Source organism: Equus asinus, chromosome X (assembly GCF_041296235.1).
Source record: "Equus asinus isolate D_3611 breed Donkey chromosome X, EquAss-T2T_v2, whole genome shotgun sequence".
Taxonomy (NCBI): domain Eukaryota; kingdom Metazoa; phylum Chordata; class Mammalia; order Perissodactyla; family Equidae; genus Equus; species Equus asinus.
The window spans coordinates 107,462,563-107,488,862 of NC_091820.1; the positions used below are offsets into that span (position 1 = coordinate 107,462,563).

At 40.7% G+C, this 26,300-nt stretch overlaps 1 long non-coding RNA gene across 2 annotated transcripts; it reads right to left on the reverse strand.

The window, feature by feature from the left end:
* Positions 1-428: 428 nt before the first annotated feature.
* On the reverse strand, positions 429-26,300 carry LOC106826763 (uncharacterized). Of its 2 annotated transcripts, none has more exons than XR_011499890.1 (4): positions 26,203-26,300; positions 25,509-25,686; positions 24,805-24,879; positions 429-2,037 (listed from the first exon to the last, which is right to left on the reverse strand). It is a non-coding gene; the product is annotated as an uncharacterized lncRNA (long non-coding RNA). The 2 variants fall into 2 exon arrangements; XR_006522403.2 differs by lacking the exon at positions 429-2,037 and adding an exon at positions 7,847-9,831.

A 26,300-nucleotide genomic window follows, 5' to 3' on the forward strand; every position in this document is an offset into this window, starting at 1 on the left:
TGATGATCTTGATACAGACACATTTTCAAAGTACAGTGATCTCAACAGTTGAGAGTGGATCTCAACTCTGTCCAGCTAAGCCTGTTGTTATAGTACACTGAAAATATTGGCTTATGATTATTTGGTGCTTCCATGTAAGGCTGGTGGTCTTTAGTCTAATTTAATAAATTCTGTCCTCACATTTAACGGTTGTTTGTGCAAGGAAAATTAAATACAGTGTAGAAATATAGGAAAAGTTGGATTCTGGTCTGGCTCATTTATACTATTGCTTTGTAATCCAAATTAACAGATGGTAAAGACTGTTACGCTAATAACATTGTTTTGAAAAGTAAAACGACCATCAGTTTAATTTCAGGTCTGTATACTTTGCTGTAGCTTTGCTGCAAAGTCTTAATTTTGAATATAAAGAATGACAATGTGCATGAAGCTTCATAATATAATTTGTATCAAGTGATTTGTAGAGAGAATGTTTCTTCTGATCACAAAAACAATACATGTTTATTGAAGAAATTTTAGAAAATACAAAATGCCAAAAAAAATCACACACATAACAGCTGTAATATCTACCTTTATATTTATTTTCTTGACACTAAGATTTTTTCCATAGTAAAGCTTTCCACAGTATTTATACAGTTTCCCATTGCTAGACATTTAGGGATATTGTAATTTGAATTTTTGTAAATTAAACTCATGATGAGCATCCACACACCTATATCTTTGCAGTATATCTCCAATTCGTTCCAAATGATCATTTTTTAGAAGTGGACTTGCTAGATAAAAAAAGTACTTATTTAGAATGTTACACATATTGAAAAACTGCTGTACAGAATATGAAAAAGCTTGTTTTCTCATATCCTCATCAACAGAGAATATGGGATAAACTGTTTTCAATGTCTTGCTTGCTGATGGATAATAATGAGTAAAAAGAAATAACAAAAGTCAATGAACCTAGGAGTATTTTCCAAGCTCCAGATGGTCTCTTTTCTATATTAAACAGCAGCCATATAACTCACAACTCTACCTTGAATAACATCAAAAATGTACAGGAGCATAGACAGCCAGTTTCATCAATGCCAAGAGATAAACACTGTAGCCAATTTGTCAGTACATGAACAAAGAAACAGGCTGACTGAATTTTCAATTTGCTTCATTTGACAGCAATCATAGCACTAATTTTTGAACTAGCATCATCAACATCACCTGCAAACTCTCCAGCCTCACCCCAGACCTACTGAATCAGAAACTCTGGTTGTGGGCCCCAACCATGTGTGTCACACACAGTAAAGTCTGAGATTATATAGTGGACTACTCCTTAGTGGTAACTAACATTCCTACCCAAGACCAGGTAGGATTGTAGAGCCTACCCTGTCTCCTTCTCTTTATCTGTTTCAGTCTTTCTGGTTCGTACTTTTTTTTTTTTTAAAGATTTTATTTTTTCCTTTTTCTCCCCAAAGCCCCCCGGTACATAGTTGTGTATTCTTCGTTGTGGGTTCTTCTAGTTGTGGCATGTGGGACGCTGCCTCAGCGTGGTCTGATGAGCAGTGCCATGTCCGCGCCCAGGATTCGAACCAATGAAACACTGGGCCGCCTGCAGCGGAGTGCGCGAACTTAACCACTCGGCCACGGGGCCAGCCCCTGGTTCGTACTTTTTACACGTCGGACATCTTCCCTCTCTCCCCTCTACTGAACTTCCGCTCTGATACTCTATCCAGCATATAGTAGTGGATGTTGGGAGGACCCTCTGCTTGGCTGCATCTGCAGCACTCCATCAATGCAGCCACCCTCCTCTGATCTTAGGTCTCCTAGAGATAGGGTCTGGCATGTACCAACTGATTACACTCTATTATTGGTCAGGAGCGGGATCATGATACAACTAGAAGTGGCAGAGCTGGCATTTGAACCCAGATCTCTCAAGTTGCAGAGTCCATACTCTTAACCTCTGAAGCATTCATGTCTTTCCTTCAATGTTGTTGTCTCTTTCTGAGATGTTCTTTTGCTCCTTTGCTGTGGATTCTGCCCATCCTTCAAGCTGCAGCTCTGTTATGTTAAATGGAGGGAAACACTAAAAAGTTGTCTGTACATGATTTGGCCTCTTTGTGATTTGATCCCTGGCTATGCTCTCCTATCTTATTTCCTTCTAGTTTTCTTCTCCCATACACCTTTCCAGCCACAATAGCTTCCTTGTTATGCCTCTAACACAGTAGGCACGCTCTTGCCTCAGAACATTTGCTTCTGCCTAAGAACATTTGCACTTGCTTTTCCATCAGCCTAGAACACTTTTCCCCCTAGAAGACCCTTCCCAAGACATTTGCATGGCTTCCTCCCTCTTGTCATTCTGGTTTCTGCTCAAATGTCACTTCTTCCATCACCTCAGGGGGACCTTCCATGACCACCCTATCTAAAATAGCACTGCCGTCACTCTGTCCCTTTATCATGCTTTCTTTTTCTTCACAGCATTTATCATTATTCTAACGTTTAATTGTATCTTCATTTGTTTATTGTCACCCCTACCCTTGAATGTAAACACAAGGGACAAGGAGGGACTTTCTTGATTTTTTTCTCACTTTTATCTCCAGTGCCTAGCAAAGTACCTGGTATATAGAAGGTGCTAATAAAAATATTTCTTAAATGAAAGAGTCATGAAAAAAAATGACATTTTGACTGAAAATCAGAGTATTTAAAAAAATGTATCAAATAAAGATTGGGAAAGATGCACCATCATGTTAGAATTTGGGAACTATAGGAAATTGGTGTTTTCCCATATCCACTTTTCCAGATTTTACAAATTTTCTCAAATAATAACAATTTACTTACATCAGAAAAAAAATAAATGCCTTCTTTGGTAAGATAATAAGTCATAAAAGTATTTAAATGTCTTTTTGGTTTGTACATCTGGTGCATTTAGTTGTGTGGTTTTTTCGTTTGTTTTTTGCTGTGGGTCTGGCGGAAAGATTTCCTTGCTCCAGCTGAGTGCTGCCCCTCAACCAGCAGGTGGCAGCATTCAATCTCTAAAATATAGCCTTTTACTAACCTGCAACCTCCTTAAAAGAGAGAGAAGGAAGGAAGGAAGGGAAGGAAGGAGGCAGAGGGGGTAAGAGGGAGGGAAGCAAGGAGAAGCAAAGGAGAGGGGAGGGAAGGGAGGGAAAGAGGGAAGGGAGAAAAGGAGAAAGAAACCCTTATGGTTAAGCAAGTTGTGAAGCGTTTGGATACTTCCGAAAATAGACATTCGTTTGAAGCTGGAGAACATTTTATCCTTACAGCGCAGTTTCCCGGTTTAATTCAGACAGATGATCTTCAGGCTATTTAAACAACTAATCCTGAAAGTCCAGTAGTAAAGAGGAATGATGGCATAATTTTGCATTTCCCAGAGCCACACTTGGTAGTTGTACTCAAGGCCAGCCTTCTGTGGCAGCTGCCTTCAAAAAGTAACTTTAAGACCTAGGAACAATTAGTCTCCCATCCCCACAGCTCTAACTAATGCTCCCCAAGACCACTTTTCTTTGCCAGGCTTTAATGAGGTACATTAAACACTTGCTCCCTTTTAAAATTTGGTTATCCCTAGAGGAATCCGAACAGTCACCGAATTTTAATGTTATAAAGTCATAAAATCTAGGGTTTTTTCTTTCATAGGGAAAGAAATCTGAGACTAAGGGCTTAAACAGCTTTCCCATGACCATATATAGCTAGTTAGTGGCAGAGCTAAGTGAAGCAAGGCCCAGGTCCCCTACCTTCAGCCAAGTGTAAGCTTTATGTTTGTTTGTGTTTTGCTATATCATACTGCTTTTCTTTAAGAATATATACCTTGATGTCTAGGACTTGCTTTAAAATATTCCAGCAATAAACAAACAGATAAATAAGTAAAATACAATTATAATTTATAAATAAGTAATATACATTAAAATTCTATAATAAAGTTTTTTTTTAAAAAAAAGACTATACCTTATGATACGCTGGTTTGAATAAGTATACTAGACTCTCTTATTGAAGCATATCCTGATTAGAGAACTTCGGAAGGAACATAAGAAAAGGAAGAGTGGAATATGGAGAGTTGAGGATGAGGACAAACTTCTTCCAGTGACTTCCTCATCTCACCTTGGTTTTTGATTGAACCAACTATGTGATCTTAGGCAAGTCATCTCCCTTCTACAAGCTTCAGTTTCTTCATCTGGTAAGTGTGTTCTTTAGAAAAGATAGTCTTTTAGGTCCCTGGAAACAACATATCTCAGTTCTCTACAACACCCCAAAATGTTTAGATTCCTCTTTGAATTTTCTGAAAAAAATGCCAAAGGAAGCCTCAGATCAGAGCAAGCCCCATGGTCCTGACCAGATTATTTCTGACAGCTAAGCAGCCCCCACAACCCCACAGTTTCTCAGATGGCCCCAAGGCCACCAGTTCTGGAACAGGACTGAAGTTTTTGGCAAGCAGACATACTCACCATAGAGGTCTCCCCATGGCCTGGGGGTACCCAAGGAACATGGCTGCCTACCACTCCCATGGCTCCCCTAGGCTCCCCATTGAATGTAGGAGCACAGGCTGTGGTAGATCAAAGTTTAAATCCCATCTCTGCCAATTCCTAGCTGTGTGTGATCTTGGTTAGCTTATTTCTAGCCCTTAATTTTCCCATATATAAAATTGTTGTGAGAATTAAGTAAGATAATAATAAATGTGGGTAGGAAGGTAGACAGAGAGGTGATGGAATAATACATTTGAGATATTATTGAATTTTTGCCCTCCAGGCATTCACCCTCTTCCCATTCAAGTTGCTAGTCATTTCTGTACTCATTGCCTCAGTGGTGGTATGTGGCTATCGTAAGGCATAAACAGTGGGATCTTCCTCACTTTGGAGGGAGAAAGTCTTCAGGCAGTGGTATGTTGGAGCCAGCTCCAATTGGCTCTTTGTTTTTTCCCTGACGTGAACTTAATATAAAATTAACCATTTAAAAGTGAACAATTTAGTGACGTGCATCCAGTTCCAAAACATTTCCATCACTCCAAGATAAAACCTCATAGCCATTAAGCAGTTACTCCCGATTCACCTTTCCCCTAGTCACTGGCAACCACCAATCTGCTTTCTGTTTTTATGGCTTTACCTATTCTTGATATTTCATATAAATAGAATAATGTGACCTTTTGTGTTTGGCTTCTTTCACTTACCGTAATGTTTTCAAGATTCATCCATCTTGTAGTGTATATCAGTACTTCATTCTTTTTTATGGCTGAATAATATTCCATTGCATGGCTCAACCACATACCACATTTTATCTATTCATCAGTTGATGGACATTTGAGTGGTTTCCACTTTTTGGTTATTATGAATAATGCTACCATGAACACTCTTGTATAATTTTTTTGTGTGAACATGTTCTCAATTCCCTTGGGTATGTACCTAGGAGTAGAATTGCTGGGTTATATGGTAACTCTATGTTACCAAAGTCAGGAAGAGTGCCTATAATCTGCTCACAAGAGCCAGTTGGAAATAAGCACATGAAACGATATTCGACATCATTAGCCATCAGAGAAATGCAAACACAAACCACAGTGAGATACCTCTTCACATCCACTGAGATGGGTATAATCAAAAAGACACACAATAGGAAGTGTTGATGAAGATGTGGAGAAATGGGAACCCTCATACATTGCTGGTGGGATTGTAAAATGGCACAGATACTTTAGAAAACAATCTGGCAGTTCCTCAAATGGTTAAACATAGAGCCCTTGCATTTGTGAATGCTTCCTGGGCATGGCGGGTGTGGTCAGGGTCTGAACAGAATAACTAGTGAGGCTCCTCCCTCTCCCAGGGGTGGGATAGTCACTCATTAAACACACATCCATTCCAATAGACAGATGGATCTATGGATACAATATTCATCCCTCTGGTGTCACTTCACATCCTATCCCCAACCCTACCTCCGTGTCTCACCTCCCCAAATGGTAGGCATTCTACTGCAATAGGAATTCTTCTCCCCCAAACAACTGGTGCAGAAAAGTCCACCTGTGGTTTCTCCTTTTTCTGATAATTGAAGTTTTTGGAAAAGTAAGCAGAGGCTTACCATGTAACTCATATATGCAGTTCACATTGTGTATTTTCCTGCCTCCGGATCTTATTCCCACCATTCTACCTCTGCAAATGCCTCCCTCATTCCTTTCATTCTGTCTCAATGCTCCCTATCCCATGAGATCCAGGTCAAATCTCATCCCCTCTATATCTATAAAGTCTTCCCTCAATCAAAGTCAGGATAGAAGTGCCCAGCGGCTCAGTAGCATAACTCCTGGATAGCATGGTACTCTTAACTAAACAACATAAAATGCTGCTCTATTTTAACTTAATATAGTTAAATACATCATTTTAAGGGAGATAAATTTAAGATAGAGCAAATGTGAATTAAATTTTGTGTGTAATGCATTGGTAAAAGACTTTCATTGTTTAATTTTACTTGGAACACTAATGCTTTGTAGTTGTATTGTGTGACTTCCCTTGTGTGGCCAAATAAGTGGGATGAGAAATTGGCAGATTTGGGTTCTGGTCATAGCTTTAGTTGCTAGCTAGGTATATAATTTTTGAGCTAACTTAACCCTCCCTATGAATCAACTGGAAAATGGGGATGATATACCTATTGATACCTATACCTTCTATCTTCTTTTCTCTGCACCCTTTTCTCTCCAGTATCACTTCCCTAGTTCAGGCTCTCATCATCCTTAGCCTAGGCCCTTGCTACTCAAAATAAGGTCTGAGGCCAAACAGCAGCTTGCTAGAAATGCAGAATCTCGGGCTCCACTCCAGATCTATCAAAACAGAATATGCATTTTAACAAGATCTTTAAGTGACTTATAGGTACCTTAAAATTTGAGAAGCACTGGCCCATTACAGCCTCTTAGCTGGTTTCTCTGTCTCAGCTGTGGCCCCTTCCAATCCGCCTTCTACATTTTGGCTAGCAAGATCTTTTCAATAGGCCAAGCTGGTTATATAACTTCCCTATTTAAAATCCCCCAGGGGCTCCCTATTATGGAATAGCAATAGGGGAAAAGCATGGATACTAAATTCAAATATATTAGGTTTAAGTCTTGCCTGAACCACCTACTAGTTTTGTGATTTTTGACAAGTGATTCAAACTTCTCTTGGTTTCAGTTTCTTCATTCATGAAATGGTAAAAAAAAAAGTCTAACCTCATAGGGGCAGGGTGAAGATTAAATGAGTCCTTATATGCTGAAATAGTTGAGAAGAAAATATGATGTCTGGGATTTAGTTCCAAATAGTTCATGGCAGTGGGGAGGATATAGACTGGGGTATGGATGAAACAAGATTGGTGTGGCAGATTGTGTTTTCCAAATATGGCTGCAACAATATGTCCCATCTCACATGCTCTTCTACAATGTGACCTTGCCACCTCCCCACTTTAAGATGAGAGCCTGAACAAACACTTCTTGAATCTTGAAAACATTATGTTAAGTGAAAGAAGTCAGACACAAAAGGTGACAAAAAATTGCACAGGAATCTTTATAGTAGCATTATTCATAATAAGCAAAAAGTGGAAAAAACTACTCAAATATTCATCAACTGATGAAGGTGGTATGTGATACAGCCACGCAATGGAATATTATTCAGCCATAAAAAGGAGTGAAGGGGGCTGGCCCCGTGGCCAAGTGGTTAAGTTCACACCCTCCACTGCGGCAGCCCAGGGTTTTGCTGGTTCGGATCCTGGGCGTGGACATGGCACAGCTCATCAGACCACGTTAAGGTGGCATCCCACATGCCACAGCTAGAGGCACTCACAACTAGAATATACAACCATGTGCTGGGGGGATTTGGGGGAGATAAAGCAGAAAAAAAGAGGAGTGGAGGCCTGATATATGCTACAAGATGGGTGAATCTTGAAAACATTATGGTAGGTGAAAGAAACCAGACACAAAAGGTCACATGATTCCATTTATATGAAATATCCAGAATAGGTAAAAGCATAGAAACAGAAAGCAGATTGGTTGTTAGAGGCAACATTTTAGAGATTAAATCTAATTCTGCTTCCCTTGAATCTTAGCAAGCCTTATAACTCATAACCAATGTGGCAGAAGTGACGCTGTGTGACTTCTAAGGTGAGGTCAGAAAAGGTCATGAAGCTTCCACCTAGTTTTTTTGGGACATTTGCTCATGGAGAAAACAGGAAGAAGTCTGACTACCCTGAGACTGCTGTGCCAGAGAGGCTACGTTTAGGTACTCCAGTCCACATTCTAGCCCATCTGAGCCTTCCAGGCATTCCTATCAAGCTACCAAACATAGGAGTTAAAGCAGTCTTGGACCCTCCAGGCTAGCACACCCATCAGCAGAGTACTACTGAGTGGCCTAAGTCAGTGCTATAAGGAGCAGAATCGCCCTGCCCAAATTCCTGGCCCCGGAAATCATGGGATATAATAAAATCATTGTTATTTTATACCACTAAGTTTGGATGGTAGTTTTTTTATGCAGCAATAGACAACCAGAACAATTGTCATGAGTTGATAATTGTTGAAGTTGGGTAATGGGTACATGGAAGTTCATTATATCATTCTCTCTACTTTTATATATGTGTGAAATTTTCCATAATAAAGAGGCTTTTTTTAAAGGAAATGTATGTAAAGTACTCAGCTCAAAGTTAGTAGTCAATAAATAGTAGCTATTATTATTGTAAATGGAAGTAGTGAATGGGTGGTAGCTGTTGTTATTGCGAATGGAATAAAGTTCAAATTGGGTAGTACAGCATTCAAGGTCCTCTTGCTAACCTGGCTTCTGTGTTGCTTCTTCAAGCTCATCTCTCACCAACTCACACCCTCCACTTCACTCTTACATGCTCTAGAAATTACCAAAATACCTGCAGTTCCTAGAATGCGGCACGCTGTTTTATGCCTCCAAGCTACTGTCTATGTTGCTTTCTCTTCGGGGGAGTATTTACCCATCTTTGTTCCCTTATCATCTTTTGACATTCCAGTTCAAGCGTAACCCCATCAGTGAAGCTTTTTCTGACACATAGAAATAGAATTTGTTCCTCCTGTTGTTAGGCCCCTACTCTCAACAGACTTTTTCCAAGGCAGCAGCACTAACTTATTATGTTTATGTGTATACTAGTCTGTTTCCCTTTACCAGACTGTGAACTCTTTCTCACTGTGCTATTTGTGGGGATTCAGTGGGGAATATGACAAAGTTCCAACCCTCTTGAAGCTTACAGTGCAAGTAATAAACAAATACATCTATAATTAAATTGTGATAAGTCCTATGATGGATACAAGCAGGATATGATGAGAGTGGAAGGGGGTGGAAGCGAAGTCCTCTCTGAAAAGATGTCATTTGTTGAGACTGGAAGGATGAGGAGGAGTTAATCTTATTCATATGCTTAAGCCAAGGCCCAGCACAAGGCCTGGCACATAGTAGGAGGCATTAAATACTTACTAAATGAATGTTCTGCTTAGCTCACAAGTTTCTTGTGAGGATCACATGCAATAACATCTGCAAAAGTTCTTCGGAGTGTATAAAGTGCAACAAAATGCAACTTTATTACAGACAATATCCTGAGAGGATAGGAAGCAGAATTCACTCTTTTATTGGAAGGAGCCTCAGAAAACTTCTACAGGCAGGCAAGTTCTGCCCTAGCCAAGTGTATCCAGGCATACAGTCTTCTCCCCAAACATAATTTTCCCATTCTGTTTGGATCATCAACATGGCCTTTAATAAGATACAGGAGGGAGTAGACACATGGCTTGTGTGGGTGTAGTTTTGGATGAAGTCCTATGGCAGGAAGGCAGCCAGCTCTAGTGCATTGACTTGAAGATCAAACTGGATGACTTTCAAGGGTGGAAGGGGGATGCTAAAGAGAGTGGGAAGTGGAGAAGGTGATTAAGAATAATAGTATTAACTCCATGTTTGCCCCTCGATAAGATCTGATTCTGTATTTATGTGTTTGAGTTCCTTTCCTTTCCTTACCTCCCTGAGTTACGGTTGTCCAAATGTTTCCTGTTCCCAGTAAGACCAGAAGAGAATTAACTTATATTTAGTATCTGCTACATGAAAGACACTATGGAATGTGCTTTTAAAACATAAAGAACATAGGCTCTGGAGTCAGATTGTTTAGACTTGAACCCACCCGCCACCCTCCATCACTTTTATACTACTGTATTACCTTGATCAGGATGCATTCTCTCTCTGCATCTAGTTTTCTCATCAGTGATGGGGATAATAGTTCCTATCTCACAGAGTTGTAGATAGGACTCAATAACATATGTCAAGTGCTTATCCCAGATACTATAGGTGCTATATTAGATACTCAATAAATGAGTGTTGTTATGGCAGCTATTACTCCTTGATTAATTCCTGGTTTGAGCCAAGGTCAGTGTCAGAACCCACCTCCATGCACAGGTTTCTGTGTCTTTCCTTACAGGCTAGCTGCTTAGGGCCATAGGAATGATAATATATGAATAGAATGTCTTGGTCACTCCCAGTGTTTGCCAACAGTGCTGCAGTCACGGAATTGAGGTACATAATTTAGTGAGGTGATATTGTACTGGCTTCTTTAGATCTTTGCTGGTTAACTAATTAATTAGTGAATTAAATCCTCAACAAACATTTATTATTGAGTACTTACTATGTGCTAAGTCCTCGGAATCTAAGAATAAATAAGATAGTCTAGGACCTAGTTCAACTGTTGTCTCCTAAGGATTAAAGTGAGGCTCTTCTTTGGATATTATAGATGACCATAGCTTTAACCTCAAGGATCTCAATCTTGGGGGACCAGAGAGAGATGTAAACAGGAAGAACACTGTGGTAAATATAGCTGGCAACTGTTGGTTGTAAGCCTTTCTATTCTAGCGCATAGTGAATGTTGTGATCCAAGGTAGTTTTGACACTGGCCTTGGTTCCGTCCAGGAAATACAAATAGAAACTGTTAAAATTAGTTGCTTCTAGAGAATGGCACTGGGGATTGCGAAGGGAGACTTGCTTTTCATTACAAATTCTTCCACATGCCCTGATTTGCTATTGCATGCATATATTACTTTGAACTTACTTTGATAAAGTTCACAGAAAAATTAATAAAATATGAAACTGACTTCAAAAAAATGAGAACCTAACACTTTCTATTTCCATTTTGACCAGCCATTTGATATGACTAAGGTTTGGGATGAGGTAAGCCTTGGGAAAGAGGACACAGAGTGGGAAAAGACATTGGGCAAGCTTCTTGACAATATTTTATTTAAGCTGAAAAGGTTTTTGTTCGTTTGTTTATTCTTACAGCCAAAATATTTTCACGTCAAAATATCTGAATCAAAACAACCTACTTAAAGTGTATTTATCCTAATTCAGATACTTTCTGTCCAACACAGTATCCTTGCCTATCTCCTGATTGAAACGACCACTACAGAAGAAAAATATGTTGCCATATTATACGTGTGCTATGTGCTTCCTAGTCTCAGCTCTCCCTTCTATGAGTTGGACAGCACTAGGCAAGTCCCTTTCCTTCTCTGGATCTCAGGCCCCTCTGAACATGAGGGTGTGAATTATATAAGTGATCTTCAAACAGAGTTTCTGTGAGAACCTAGGGTTCTGAGCAATTGAGAACACCCACTTTTGCTTCAACCAGAGCAGATAAATCCTGCTTCCATCTCTTATTTTTATTGCTCTTTCCACTAAGATTTCTATTGAAATAAGTGCTTTACTTATAAATTTTTTTAAAGATTTTATTTTTCCTTTTTCTCTCCAAAGCCCCCGGTACATAGTTGTGTATTTTTAGTTGTGGGGTCCTTCCAGTTGTGGCATGTGGGACGCCGCCTCAGCATGGCTTGATGAGCAGTGCCATGGCTGCGCCCAGGATCCGAACCGGTGAAACCCTGGGCCACTGCATCAGAGCACGCGAACTTAACCACTTGGCCACGGGGCCGGCCCCTACAAAATATTTTTCTAGCCACTGAAGTAGATATCTAATACTTATTTCCATGCTACAAGTCTATGGTTTTAAAGGAATTCTGTAAGTAGTCAAATATTGAATGCAGTAATGTATTTCTAAAGGAAAATAGCTTAAAAATAACTTTACCATCATCATCTCATTTGATACTCAAAATAACCCTATGAGAGTTAAAGAATGAGAGATCAAGGGAAGGGGAAGCTCTTGCCTGAGCATCTGCAAACAGGGAATGGAAGAACCATGACTGGAATCCCAGTCTTCTGATGTTGATGGCTTATCTAGTCTCCACTTCACTATATTACAACACTTCTCAAAATTTGGTTCTAGTGCAAAACAATGAAGAGAAAAGTCCTTCAAAAGCAATGTTGGGGAGCCAGCCTGGTGGCATAGTGGTTAAATTTGCCCACTCCACTTCGGCGGCCTGGAGTTGGCCAGTTTGGATCCTGAGCGTGGACCTACACACAGCTCATAAGGTCACGCTGCAGCAGCGTCCCACACACAAAATAGAGAAACATTGGTATGGATATTAGCTCAGGGCCACTATTCCTCACCCAAAAAAAAAAAAAAACACCCCAACATTATGTTAGGCACTATAGACGCTGAAGTCACAAAGTTCTTTGGCATCCTGGGAAGTTCAACAAGCTCAGTTCCTGAAGGCCACACTTTTAAGTATCCATCCAGAGTTCTTCCTCTCTTCGTACAAGAGAGAACTTGTCAAGGAAAATGATGCAACTGATCATCTAATGACAGCACTCTCCGTATGAGAATGACTAGAGTGTACACAAATGCCTTGTTGAATCCTTAAAGAAATACCTTAACTTAAACCTTTACATAGATGGTTACGACTGGGAGGAAACTTAGAGATCACCGAGACCAACAATATAAAATTAGGAACTCAGAACATTTTACCTATGGACATAGAGCTGGCTCAGTGGCAATTTAGGACAAAGACCTTGGAAGGCAGCATGGTATTAATGAAATGAATAGACCTCTGAGTCAGGTAGAGCTAGGCTTCAATTTGAGCTTTTGCTCTTCCACTGGTGCAGTCTGGGGGCAATTTACTTAATCTCTCTGAGCCTCGGTTTCCTCATCTGTAAAATTGGGATAGTACCTCATAAGGGGCATTCAAAAAGGGGTAAATGAGATAGTTCACATAAAGCTCCACTGCTTGCTGTAGATTCACTTAATTTCTCTGAGACTTTCTTTTCTTTTCTTTTCTTTGAGGAAGATTAGCCCTGAGCTAACTGCTGCCAGTCCTCCTCTTTTTGCTGAGGAAGACTGGCCCTGAGCTAACATCCATGCCCATCTTCCCCTACTTTACGTGTGGGTCGCCTACCATAGCATGGCTTGCCAAACAGTGCCATGTCTGGACCCGGGATCTGAACTGGCAAACTCCGGGCTGCCAAAGCGGAACATGAGCACTTAACCACTGTGCCACCGGGCTGGCCCCTCTCTGAGACTTTCTTTGAAATGTAGACCAAAATAATTACCTATTTTGTAGGCTTGGTAAGATTTTTAATGATATTTCAAGTATTTAACAACTGGTAGAGCACAGGCCCTGACCGATCAGAGCAACACCTGCTGCAAACAGTTGGTTTGACTGCATTGATGTGTACATAGTTGCTACACAGCCAAATATCAGCCTTCATGTGGAAATTAAATTAAATAACATGGAATATAATGGATATGTAATGAATTATATTGAAGTCTCTTGCCCTTCCAGCTCCTACTTTTAGTCCTCTTTCCATCATATCTGGCCACTTAAGGAGAAGAATCAAGCTCCTCTCTCATGTGAATTACATAAACTATGTTTGTCTTCCTGATTTAATCATTTTTGGGCTCCTTATTTTATAATGCTGTTTTAAAGTCTTGACATTTCAGAGTAATAAGTTTTATACTCCAATGATTCACATTTCCATGATACTGAGGTGGCCATACTAACTATCCTAAGGAACTTTGGAAGAGTAACTTACACATCTTGAGAAATATCAGTAGAGTACAAGTGAGTTCACTTGAATGGTCTTTGAGGAAAAGGTCCCTCTGTGATGTGCACAGGTTGATGTCTCTTGGGAAAGAGCCCAGTTCAGGCCCAGAGTGTGCATTGGCTTAAAAAGAGATAAACAGAGTTGGAAATAGTAAGAAAAGATGCTTACAGATCTCTGGATTCACAACTTAGTAACTAATAGTGCCTAATACTATCGTCAAGAAGCACCTTAGGGGGGCCGGCCTGGTGGCATAGTGGTTAAGTTTGTGCACTCCCCTTCAGCAGCCCAGAGTTCACAGATTTGGATCCCAGGAGAGGACCTAGCACCGCTCATCAAGCCATGCTGTGGCAGCATCCCACGTGAAGTGGAGGAAGATTGGCGCAGATGTTAGCTCAGCAGTAATCTTTCCCAAGCAAAAAGAGGAAGATTTGCAACACATGTTAGCTCATGGCCAATCTTACTCACAAAAAAAGGAAAAAAAGAAGCACTTTAGGAAGGAAGGGGGTGGTGAGAAGGAGTGATGAATAATATGTGGTTGGGGTAGAAATGGTTTAGAAAAGGAATTACTAAGTCAACTAATTGACCAGTCCCCACAAAGTCAAAGAAAGACCCGTTGCATACCCAGCACTGAGATGGGCTGGAGTTCCAACTCCGCTTATAAAGCTGTTGCTCTCTCACAAGACCCTACTAGTCCTTTCACGTTTGCCTGCTTCTTAAGTTGAGACAGGCATAAGTTCAAAAAGGGACTCCTCTTTGCTTGATTACTATATGTCTGTTTACATTAAGTATCTCCAGAACTTTCCAGGGAGAGGATTTTCTGCCTTCAGATAACTGGGCACAGCTCTGGCAAGAAATATTTAGTGGTAGATGTTCTTCCATTAGAGAGATGACAAGACCTCTTAGAGCTACCTTAGTTTCTTTATTCTGACTTTATATCATTAACTTATACTGTGATATAAAATCTCGCCAGTAAGTTGTTTCTCTGAATGGATCTCCCTACCAAGGAGATACCCTACGCAGAAAACAGGCAGTTCAGGCTTGGATTTTGGTGCAGTTCACATTTGGAATGGTGTAAGCCAGTTATTGGGGCCCAGTCATTCTTGAGTAAGTTGACTCTCAAGGTTTTGGACCCACAGAGCTGAGAAGGAAGACACTTTATCTTTGAGAACCAATCTCCTCTTCTCTTATTCCATGTGGACAAGTGTGACTGTCCACAATGCCTCTGTCCAGATACGCCTCACTCTTTAAACCACTGCCAACAGGACCTGCTTATGCTGTTTCTACCACAGTCCGGCAAGCTTTACTTCGCACCCCAGATTGGTTTTTGAAAGTGACTCTTGTAGAAATCTCTCTGCCAGAACAGTCTGTTCTGTAATCTGTTGTGCCCAACAAAAAACTATTAAGAATTACAATCCAGTGGGCTGCTGCTTATAGTGACTATTCAAGTATTGTTCACTGGTTTTTACTGTTAAAATGCTGGGAACCCACTTTATAGTATTTTACTGTTCTTACATAGTAATAGAAAATGGCTCCTGCATATATTTTTGCTTCCTTCTTGAAAATTAAAAAAAGTGTTTGTTAAAGACCGTGTCTGTAGGAAGCAAGGCAAGCCTTACCAAAGGGGTTAATGTCTGTATCTTTATTTTCTCAGACGTGGTGATGATGCTAAAGATGAACGGGATGGGGGCAACAGAATTAAAGGTCTGAGGAGGGCAAAGTTAATCAGACATCAGGAATTCTCTTGAAGCTGCTCTGAAACCACAGTAGAAATCAAGAAAGAGAAAGGAGAGAATTAATTTGGACTTTGCAGAACCACAGCCACATGCAAGGGTGTTCCTTGCCAGGACTTACATGTGCAATTCTTTAGATTCAGGCAAAAAGTCAGGTTACGATACTGCAGAGACAAGTTCTCAGTGACACATTAAATCGTTCTTTGAGAATCTATCGATTTAGATCTAGTTTCTTTTCATGCCCCAAGATGGAGCTAAAGCAATGCTGTCCTCCCCAAAATCAATGTATTTGTTGCTTGAAAAACAGGGGAGAATATGGGACCTTCTGCATGTTCACAAAGCAAGTGCAAGAGAAAGGAGGCATCACGTTTTCTTCTTCTAAAGCATGATGTTTCCCAGCTGAGGAACATGCTGGAGCATGAGAGAAGTATAGAATCACTGCAACTGTTTGGACTGGCTTCTTTTCTCAGCAAGGTCACACTATCTTTTCTGGAAAGGCAAGCCCACTTTCCATGCCAGGCCACAGGTGAAGTTTTGAGGGCCAGGGATTTCTTTTCCTCCCTTGCTATCCCTCCCACCCTGGTTTTCATCATTCAAGAGGAATAAAGATGGATTGAGAGATACTGAGTAGGCCAAAAGTCTGACAAATAACCAGGCATTTTCATAAAACGAAGGAACTTTGTAATTGTCAATTTGCCCTGTTTTTGCTTCCAGCTGGTTCTCTTTCCAGCTGACTGGCCCAAGTGACTACTGAGACCATTGAAGCATCTAAGGGTTGAGGAGAGAAGAGTTCCATTCTCCATCTCCTACTCACTTGGGCAACTCTGCTTCCTCCTGAGCAATGAGCTAATGAAGACATCATCACTATTTTTTTTTAATGGAGAAAGATAATAGCTTTTCAATTTGCTTCTTGTATATAAGGACTTCTTAGCAGAGAATGAATCTTTAAAATATTATTCAGTATTTAAATAGAGCCAAGACTAGAAAAAAAACCAGATACGGGGTTTCTAGAGTCACAGAGTCTTAGGCATATTGTATGATTATTTGTCATTTATTGGGAACTTACTATGGGCCAGCCACTGCATTAAGCATTTTACATAGTTTATTAATCCTCACAACAACTCTACGAAGCTACAATTATTATCCCCACTTTACAGATGGGGAAACTGAGTCTTATGGAGGTTAGGTAACTTACCCAAGTCCAAACAGCTAGTAAGTGGTGGAACTAGGATTCAAACTCAAGATTGTCTTACTAAAAATGTGTTCGCAATCACTGCTACATACAGTGTATGTTGCCTGGAATACCTTCAGGGCCTTAATAACATTAATAGTTAACACTATTATTGAGGGCTTGTATGCTAGACTCTATTCTAAACACATATATCTACATGTATCAACTCATTGATCCTCTAAATCTCACAACCCCATAAAGAAGGTACTATTATTTTACAGATAAGACAAGTGAGGCACGGAGAACTAGATTTCCTACATTCATAGAACTAAGTGCTATAGGTGAACTACACATTCAGACAGTCTGACGCCGAAGACCATTCTCTGAAGCACTAAGCTATACTGAAGGTAATATGTTCATTTCTGCTTGAGACAGCCCAGTCCACTTTGAGGCTCAGCTTTCTTTGTTAGAAAGTTGGGCCTGCAGCTCTAAGGAACTTTTCAGAAGCAAACAGCAGAGTTCAAGAGTCCAGCCTACAGCCGAGGCTCTTGCTCAATTCCTTCCCAAAATGCGTTTCCATTACCCTTTAACCTGCATCTTTGAACAAACTGATATATGGGGAGTTCAGCAATGGCAGATCTCAGCTGTGCCTTTAATGTCTGATGAGTCTGCTAGCACACTCTGTTTTTCATTTGATCTAAAGGAGATCTAATGAGAGATCATTTCCTGATAACACATTGTCTGCTTTCAACATCACTAGGAAAGCACTTTGCTACAAACAATCCCTATTTTGGTATAATTGCCTTTGAAAAGGGGGTACAAGAGGCAGCATGAACTCCTCAGAGTTTGGGTCTGATTTCCTGAGGTGTTCCATTTCAGAAGAGGCCCTGACAACAGGCAGAGAATAAAAACAAGTGTGGTCTGGGGCAGACAGTGTTTTTCAAACAGTTGGCCAAATCTCTCCTGGCAGCCGGGAAGCAGCTGAATCATCAAACGCTAGGCCTCTAACGAGATGGAGGCTGGGTTGTATTGAAGTGCATTCCAGACTGACTGTGAAACCCAGAGCTGCTGCTGCTTTACCAACGCTGGCTCCCTTCCAGGGGGCTGGCCTGGCTGAACTGTTTGTCAAAGCCTGATTTCATCTCGTCCCTCTCTCTTTTTCCCTCCTCTTTGTGATTTCCCACACAGCGTTTGCCTGCCTTCCGTTGGAATATTTGAATGACTTTTGGGGTCACCTCAGGTACAGCCTCTGCTCTGCAAGCTAAAGTTAATGAAATCCATTTCCTGGTCGGAAAGTCAAAATAGCAGAGAAGAAAGTCACTGAGATGGAGCACTCAGGGAATGGACAAGAATGGGCAGACATTCTTTTCCGAGAGGCAGGAATGACCTAGGCATTCAGAAATTGAAAGCCAGATGTTTGGAAAAAAATCTAGACCCAATTTGAATCTTATAAGTGTTGAAATTTTTTATGAAATCCTTTGACTAAAACTTCAGAGAGTGGAGGGTAAGGAAGGGGGCCTAAGTAGGATAATGCACCCTGAAAATAAAAGATCCCCCCATTCATATCAGAAACAAAAGAAATGTCTGGAGTCATTAAGCAAGAAAAAGGAACAATACTTTGTGTCTTTTAAGATGACTACCTGTGGCATGTACCATTCCTAAGTCTAATTATGAATGAGAACAAAAATATCTGTTTTGTTTCTCCAACTCTGCTAATATGTAGATAACTATTGTTTAATTACATTTGCCCCTAATAAGTAAGCAGGAAGACGCCTTGTCTTACTGATTGACAGTGCCATTTTGGGCGCTGATCAGAACCTAGAGCTGACCTCAACCTGCTCAGGTAGGTTTTTCACCTACAGGAATGTTGCGGAAGAGAGGAGCCTTCTTCACTGTTAACAGTAAACGGCGAGCGCATGAAGGATTGGGGGAGGTTGTGACTTGGAAAGAACCTTGAAGTTCCACAATACTGTAACCCATTGTCTGGAGTCTGATGGGAAAAAGAAAGAAACTGGATTCTCCTCCCTTCAGTCCTTGCCAACAGCATTCCTTCTCCAGTCTGTTCTCCCTGACCCCACCCATAACAATAATAACACGTGTTATTTTTATAAAACTCTAAAGAACTTTCACACACATTTATATTTGATCTATACAACTTTGAGAGGATGGGAAGAAGAGATTTGTCCCGTTTTACAGATGAGAACACTGAGGCCCAAAGAAATTAATTGATTTGCCCAAAGTCACACAGGAAATCAGTTGTAAAATCAGGTCCACTAGGTCATCAGTTCCTGAGGCCATTACCCTTTTTAAACACCAAACCATGCTGGTTTGGAGTGCTGGTTCTCAAATTTTCAGGCCATCAGAATCACCTGGGAAGCATTTCACAAATGCAGATTTATAGATTCTGCCCTTAGAAATAAAGTAGGTCTGGGACAGGTGTCTGGAATGTGCATTTTTAGCAAGGTCCCCAAATGCTTCTGATACAAGTGGTCTTTGGGCCATACCTCAAATGAAGTAGCATTTTAGGTGGCAGCACCACAGAGCAAAGAGACATTTGACCACCAAACACAATACTTTTTCTCTCCTCTTAAAAATCATTCAGTGTAATTTAATAAAAATCTGGTCAGTGTTAGTAGATAGCAAAGCACACATTCAAAACATTGGTGCAATGCTGTTACTCCTCTTTTAACTTTTCCATCTCAAGACCGCTCCACACATCACAAAGGATGATGATGATGACGGGAAAAATATCAGGGCATTGAGGCTCCTCTAAGAGTATTAGGAAGGCCTATGGTAACACAGGCCTCAGCCAACTGCACAGTATGGCATGGTGGCAGGTTAGAGAAATTATACCCAAGAGCTGTCTTCTTAGAATTTGCTCATGGGTAATATTTTGGGATTTTGGCAGGGTTTCAAAGTTGGTAGATTTATAGGAAGCACATTAGGTGTCTGGAAACCCTAGTGTACAGGGGTGTGTATGTGTGTGTGTGAAAGAGAGAGAGAGAAAGAGAGGGAGAGAGAGAGAAGGAGGAATGAAGAGAGAGAGAGGTTGGAGGAGAGAGAAAGAGAGAAGTTGATAGAGACAGAGAGCAGCTATGTGAATGTATATTGGGAGGGAGTGGGGATTGAGGATAGAAAGCAAGAGAAGAGAATTTTGAGAAGCTGTGGTGGGAGACAGGGAGGGTCTAGCGCTGTGTCCAGAATGTCCAGAACCTCCTAGAAGCTTCTGGATCACATCATGTCTCACAGGGAAAGCAGAGTTTCCTCCCAGCCTGAGTTAGCCCACCTACCAGCAGCTTTGCTCCCTGCTGTCTGTACTGTCACTCATGCTCACAGGCACTTCTGCTTCAATGCCCCCAAGTCATTTCATGGTATATTCATCTGTACATTTGCTGCTCATGTGACTGATAGCCAGCCAGCGAGGCGTCAGAATACCAGCAAGTAGCCTAGGTTGAAGTGCAAAGGAAACACTGACAAATATAAAATACTTATATTCATAAGTGTCTGGTACCAATTACAGCCAGTTAGCACTTAAAAAATTCAAGAGGCTATGAGCAGTGTTATCAATATGGAGGTCCAAAGGCTTGTGTCTTTGATTATGTGCATACGTGCCTCTAAAGAACACACTTGCAATAGAAATCTTTCAGTAACTGGCAATTTTCATGAAAATGATGTAAGAAGGATAAGCCCATTCCTGGCTTTCTCTGTCAATAGGTTCAGTTACATAGTGCAAACTGTTCACAGATCAGACCATTTATTCCCTGATGAGTGTCTGTTTGGCCTGGGCCCAAGGCCTGCTAGGCTGGAGGACGATGGCGGCTGCGGGAGCAGGTTTGGCTACTGTACTTTTAGTGCACATGCAGCTCCCACATTTTGCCCTTGGAATTGGATAGTCCCTTGCAGAATACATTGAACTTGGAGGGTTTTTTCCCATGTATTTTGCAGTCTCCACAAACACCCAAGGCTTTTCTTAAAATCACAGTTCTGTTGAACTTTGAATAGCTTTTATACAGACAAAGTTCAGTTTAATCACTTAAACAGAAGGACAGCATGACATACGTTTTCATTCTGATTATTTCGTACCTAACTGGGAGACAACCACCAAATAAAAGGCTTTCAGGATTTTTTCTACTAGACTATAAAATCTCTTTAATTCTTCGACTGATGTACAGTTTGAATGAACTAAAGCCAGGGTTTATAGAAGGTCAGGAAAGAAGGCTAGAATTAATGGAAATTAATGGTTTTGCCTTTTGGAGACAAACTGGATAGTACAGACCTATTTATCCAGAGCCAGGTTCTTAAAAACACCCAGTGAAACAGAGAGTGAAGTCATATCCTTTCACAATTCATTGTAAGAACAATTAAGTAATTGGATTTGGTGATATACACTATTGTTAAAATAATCTTCAGCAAGTTACATGTACCAGTATGGTTTGGAAAAGTAAATTATCTATGCCTTGTGTCCAGGACGTACAGTTCAGAAACCCTGATTGTATACCTCAGGCCAGTTATGAAGCTATGCACTGGCCCTGGTTTACAGATCTTCAAAAACGGTTGGTGAGGCTTGAGCTCCGGAAAGCCTTCCCTGAACTCCCCAAGTTGGGTAAAACGCCTGCTGATATGTTTCTAAGTACTTAACTGTTTAGATGTCTGTCATTCATAGTACGCTGTAAGGCCCTTGAGGGCGGAGACCATATTCTATGCGTATTGAAAACACCACTGCCAACATGCTGTATGATACAGAGTAGGTGCTAAAATAAATATTTGTTAAACTGTTGATAGAAGTCAGGCAGTGGGACAAATGAAGATTGGGCAGAGGGGTGGCCTAAAATGAACATTAAAAATATGGTCAACTTTCTACTCTGCTTTCCATGATTTGTATAAAACTCTATACTCCTGAATCTGAGCCCATCGGTATGACAAGGTCAGGTTTATATAACATGATTTAAAAGCCTGTCTTGCTGAAACTCTCTCTCCTAAACTTCATTATTTTATTCTGTCATTTTGCCTGAAATCCCAGAATAATAAGATACCTTCTGTAAAGTTGGAGAAGCCTGGAGGACCTTCCAGGTGACCAGTATTTCATATCTTAATATGAAATTATCGGATCAGGTTGCTCTACTTTTTGAGATTAGCACTGAGGAAAAAAGAGTTTTGACTAAAGAGGTGGGAGGATGAGAGATGGTGTCAAGTTAAGAGAGACGGGAGTGTTCCGGAGCATGGGGCAATGAGAGGAAATGCACTCTGGGTGTCTCATTGCAGACCCAGGTCCTGCGTGAGGCAGGGGCTGGAAGTGAAGCACGGGCGCAGGAAAGGATTTGCTGAGTGACAGAATCAAATTTAGAATCAAGTCATAGACTGTGAGAAATGGAAGGATTATTACATGTCCTTAATGCCAACAGGATGTGGAGATACAGAAAGGTTAAATGACTTTCCTAGGGTCACATGACTATTTCTTGGTTGAGCTAGAAATAAAACCAACAGAACTTTAATCTTTTTTTTTTTTGAGGAAGATTAGCCCTCAGCTAACATCTACTGCCAATCTTCCTCTTTTTGCTGAGGAAGACTGGCCCTGAGCTAACATCCGTGCCCATCTTCCTCTACTTTATATGTGGGATGCCTACCACAGCATGGCTTGCCAAGCAGTGCCATGTCCACACCCGGCATCCAAACCGGTGAACCCCGGGCCGCCGAAGCAGAACGTGCGCACTCAACCGCTGCGCCACCGGGCCGGCCCCAGAACTTTAATCTTTTTACCACACCAACAATTAAATTCAGTTCAAGTACTTGTTAAGCACCTACTACATACTCAGCACTGTGCTGCACATTGCTGGGAGTTCAAGTTCCATTTACAATCTTTTACAGTCATGAAGTCTTCCATTTTCCTTTCTTTGTAATAAGGGCTTCTTATTGTGAATATCAAAATACATGAGCAATACTGCCCAATTTCTGCTGGGATATTGGAATTTAAAGATAATAAATGAAAGCCTCTGCCTTATAGCAGATTCAAACCAATCAGGGTAACATATATAATACAGTCAGTTATAAAGAGCTAATTTCTGTCTTTGGCATCAGCTTTAACATCTCCCTCTCTAGATCCATTGAGTCATCAAGTCATGTAGATTCTGGCTTCATAATCTCTCCCAGGTCTTCTCCTTTACTTATATAGCCCTTCATTCTCACCTTAGTCCGCCTTCTCATCACCTCACCTATGGATTATTACAAGAGTCTCTAAATTGGTATTTCTATACCTATTTTCTCCTGTCCTTCCATCAGTGCACACCTATGTCAAAGTAATATTCTTAAAAGATCACTGTATGTACATATATCACAAATCTGTTCAAAAGTATTTAATGCTCCCCACTGACCAAGATTAAAGGCCAATGTTTTTTTTTTTTCTGAGGAAGATTTGCCCTGAGCTAACATCTGTTGCCAATCTTCTTCTTTTTTTTGTATGTGAGCTGCTGCAACAGCATGGCCACTGATAGACAAGTGGTGAAAGTCCACACCGAGGAACTGAACCCGGGCTGCTGAAGTGGAGCATACCAAACTTAACCACTAGGCCACTGAGGCCGGCACTAAAGGCCAGTTCTCATGCTGACTTCACAGTCACCCCCTCTGTCCTCCTTTGTAGTCATCTATTTATGGACGTCTTGTTCCTGACACTAGATTATAAATTAATAATGGCAAGGACTTTAGTTTCTTGTCTTTCAATTCACATATCCTAGCATAAATTAGGCACTCAGTAAATGTTTCTTACTAATGATGATCACTTTCTATAACATAATATTAAAATATTTTCACTTAGGGGCCGGCCCGGTGGCGCAGCAGTTAAGTTCGCACGTTCCGCTTCTCGGCGGCCCGGGGTTCGCTGGTTCGGATCCCAGGTGCGGACATGGCACTGCTTGGCAGCCATGCTGTGGTAGGCGTCCCACGTATAAACTATAGGAAGATGGGCACGGATGTTAGCTCAGAGCCAGGCTTCCTCAGCAAAAAGAGGAGGACTGGCAGTAGTTAGCTGAGGGCTAATCTTCCTCCAAAAAAAAAAAAAAAATTTTCACTTAATGTCCCATAATCAAGTTTGCAGAAGACATTTCTACATTTGCTAAAGGCTTATGTTATTAGTTATTTGATTTAATCTTTGTAACCATTAATTTTCATAACAATATTTCATATTATCCGTAATTTTACACACATTCACATAGAGTTAAGTCAAGATTTGGCAGAGACTGACCTATTCCTTACCATGTATCCCAAACACCTACACTGTTATGATTTGACTTGCCTCTCAGTGTTTAAGCTTAAATCTGTCTTATCGCTACTAAATATACAACCCATTCTGGCCAAGAATACTAAGAGGGAACAAATAACTCTCCCTTCTCTTTGTGCTTTGTGTTTGTTCTTTGTACTGGTTCCCACAGTGGGTATATTCCCAATGGATTCATAGGGAGTCAACAGGAGTTTTAGCTGAAGGCAAATGATGGATTACGCTCACTCAGAGAAATTCCATACTCATTTTTAACAAGCTGAGAAACAAGACTCCATGGAAAAACCATTGGCGTAGCAATCAGAATAACAGGGTTCTAGACTTGGTTTTGCCGGGAACTAGCAGTATGATCTTAGCGTCATATAAATACTCATAGTGAATCTGTTTCCACATCTGTCAAACAAAAGGGTGGTGGATTTGATTTATTCGTTTTACAAATCTCTGATGGTTGCTGAATACATGGTAGGCATGGTGCAAGACACTTTAAGGAATAGAAAGATGAACCAGACATGAGTTTCTGTCCTTGAGAAAATTATAAGTCTAGAAGGCAGAAGGTATGTACCCAAAAGACTGAAATACAAGGTAGACAGGCGTAAGAACCATGAAATAGGCACAGATAAAGTATGTAGGGATCTCACAGATCGCTCCAACTTAAACATTCTGTGATTTATAATTAATCTTTCATGGACAAAGGTCTTCTCTTCCCAAAATAGAGATATTGTAATTACTTACCAATGTGTTTTCTTCACTAGCATTGCCTCTTACATCAATGGGAAAGTTAGGAAGGTCCAATTGAATGATTTTGGCCTTAATCACAAGGAAATAGAAAAAGGACATTTTGCAGAAAAAATTAATACTCTTTAACAAGTCAACAAAAGAAAACAACAGGAGCTTTTAAAATTAGTTACATTTTTTAAAGTAACTTATCTTATTTTATTTTTTTTTAAGATTGGCCCTGAGCTAACATCTATTGCCAATCTTCTTCTTTTTTTTATCCCCAAAGCCCCAGTACATAGTTCTATATCCTCGATATAAGTCCTTTTAGTTCTTCTATGTGAGATGCTGCCACAGCATGGCCTGATGAGCAGTGTGTAGGTCCGTGCCTGAGATCCGAACCTGCGAACTCTGGGCCACTGAAGCAGAGTGGGCCAACTTAACCACTCGCCACAGGCTGGCCCCTAAAGTAGCTATTTTATAAAAGAACATTGAAAACAAAACTCAATCATACATTACTGAGTCTCTGCTGTACTTCTAGTCCTCCCCAAGAGGTTGCAGGAGTTAAAAATGAAGCTCAACATATCGCGCCTCTCCTCAATCTGATTGGCATGTAGATAGGGAGAAAAGAGCCAGCCTTGGTGGCCTAGTGATAGTAAGATTTGGCACTCTCACCACCACGGCCCAGGTTCATTTCAGGGTCAGGGAACCACACCACTCACCTGTCAGTTGTCATACGGTGGTGGCTGCATATTGTAGTGATGCTGAAAGCTATGCCACTGGTATTTCAGACCAGTAGGGTCACCCACGGTGGACAGGTTTCAGTGGAGCTTCCAAACTAAGGCAGACTGGGAAGAAGGACCTGGCCACACACTTCCAAAAAAATTGGCCATGAAAACCCTGTGAATAGCAGCAGAGCATTGTCTGATATAGCGCCAAAGGTGAGAGGATGGCACAAAAAGACCAGGCAGGGTTCCGCTCTGCTGTACACAGGGTCGCTAGGAGTTGGAATCTACTTGACGGCACTAACAACAAAGGGAGATAAGAGTAAGTGCACAGTGGATTTTTGAAAACAATTTGGTATAAAATTGCATAGTGCAAATTATGGTATCTTAGGAGGTAAGAGAAAAGAAACATTGCAATGATTATGGAAAGATCTGCCTTTAGAATTGATCAAACCTGGTTTTAAAACCTTCTCTGCCACTTATTGGTTTTGTGACCTTGGGCCTATTGCTTAACTTCCTTTAACTCAGCGTCCTCAACTGTGCATTGAGGATAATTGTAGAACCTGCTATGTAGGTTTGTTGTGAAGATTAAATGAGCTAAAGCATGTAAAGTGCCAAACACAGTGTCTGGCCCATAGAGATGCTTAATGGCTATTTGTTGATTTTGATAATCATAAGTGGGCAGGAATACCTGAAGAAGAAGTTGAGATCCAAGATGGGCATGTAAAGATGGCAGAGAAGAGGGAGTATGAAAATATATACGTGAAATCTGGTTGTAGTTTTGACCTG